At 39.1% G+C, this 1,737-nt stretch overlaps 1 pseudogene; it reads right to left on the bottom strand.

The window, feature by feature from the left end:
- Window positions 1–1,110: 1,110 nt before the first annotated feature.
- LOC122746235 lies at window positions 1,111–1,508 on the bottom strand (annotated as a pseudogene).
- Between the last annotated feature and the right edge of the window lie 229 nt (window positions 1,509–1,737).

Here is a 1,737-nt window from a genome sequence, read left to right as displayed (position 1 = left end):
GAGCTATGATGTTTAATCATCTGCCCCAGTCATTCTCTTTTTGTTTGTTTGCTTTTCTGGAGTTATTTTAAGAATATCAATTCAAAGTTGAATTTGGCATATTATAATTTTATAGTAGAGAGAAAACAGTATGGACAGAAAAAGGAATCACCCAAATTAACCACAACATCAGGAACTCAGCAAAAAAGAAAATAATTTAGGACTGAGTTGAGAAAACAAAGACTAAAATCAGAGAGCCATGAGACTCCAGTCATGAACAGTTTGAGAAGATATCTCAGGGAAGCTGACCAAGGCTAAATAGGTAGGAAGGGGTTTCTTTTTGCTTTGATCTGTGATGTCATTTGTGTAGAGAACAGAAAGGGTATAGGGAAGGTATAGGGTTGAGAAACTCTCTACCAGTCTAACTGAACACACACTTAAACTTCTGGTCATAAAGAGTTGCCTTAGACACTGAGAAGTAAAATGACATGTCCAGCATCATACCGCCAGTATGTGACAGACATGGATCTTGAACCCAAATCTTCTTGACTTGGAGGCCAGATCTGTATGCACTATATCAGGCTGTCTCTATAGGAAAGGCAATAGAAGAACATCTCTCCCCTGGAATTAGGGGGAGAAATACCACCAATCAGTCATGCAGATTGTGAAGGGCTTATGAGAAGGGCTTCACTGTGTGGGGAATCAGCCAATCAATCAACAAGCATGTGTTAAGCTTATTAGTGCAAGACACATATTAAATGTCAGCCACTTTGCTAATCCCTAGAGATACAAAGACAAAAATGAAAGAAATTACATGACAATCATTCAATCAAGAAGCATTTCTTACCTGTGTGCCAGGTACTATGATAGATACCGGGGGTAAAAAGAGAAAAGAGTTCTTGCCCTCAAAGACCTTACATTTTGAGATGAATATACACATTACCTTGGAGAGAAACAACCCAAACATACTGTATCATCACCATTTTACCCTTACTCTAATAAATATTTTTCATGGTTGCCATCATTTTTTTTTAATCACAAGTTCTCTGCCCACAATGCAAAAAATGCTTAATCTCCTAGTATTGAAAAATAACATTTTTTTTTTCAAATCAGACCAAGGCTTTTATTTACTCATTTCTTGCATTTAAAATATTCTTCAATGACATCTTTGGCCTGAGATTCCTTGCCATAGTCTTTAGCAACAATGCAACTGCAGCCAACCACTTTGCATGGCTTCCCGTCTCTGTCAATTTTACAGAGGCCTACCCATTCACCAGCTTCTTATTGTCATCAACTGTGATCAAGTTAATTCAGTGCTCAGCACACAGGGCTTCAACCCATTTTATATACATAGGTTCATCACAGTTGGAAGAAAGAACACAAAGATGGGCTTGGCGTTTGTCCAAAGCTTTGGTGGCTTCACGAATTCCATGAACTAGGCCATCGTGGATGAGTGAGGTCTCCAGTACTTCTTGTAGAGCTGTGTTAATGTCCATTACACCTCCAGCAGCAATGCCTTCCTTGGCCATGTCAGCAGTTCAAGAGTGAAGCTAAATCTTGAAAACACCTGGGAGCCTCCACCTCTCACTCTATTCAGTGGCGACAGGGAAAGAGTGAAAAATAGTATTTTTGTAACAACTGATAAGAAAAGTTCCTGGCTTGAGTCATCTCTCCAAACTAAGAGTATGGTTCCTTGTCCTGAAGTTAAATAGGGAAAAAAAAGGAACTGGGGGTGAGGACAACAAAAAAGGTTGTGCT

The sequence above is a fragment of the Dromiciops gliroides genome, chromosome 3 (genome assembly GCF_019393635.1).
Source record: "Dromiciops gliroides isolate mDroGli1 chromosome 3, mDroGli1.pri, whole genome shotgun sequence".
Classification (NCBI taxonomy): Eukaryota; Metazoa; Chordata; class Mammalia; order Microbiotheria; family Microbiotheriidae; genus Dromiciops; species Dromiciops gliroides.
Note: the sequence above shows the minus strand (reverse complement) of the source record. Positions and strands in the feature narration are given on the sequence as shown.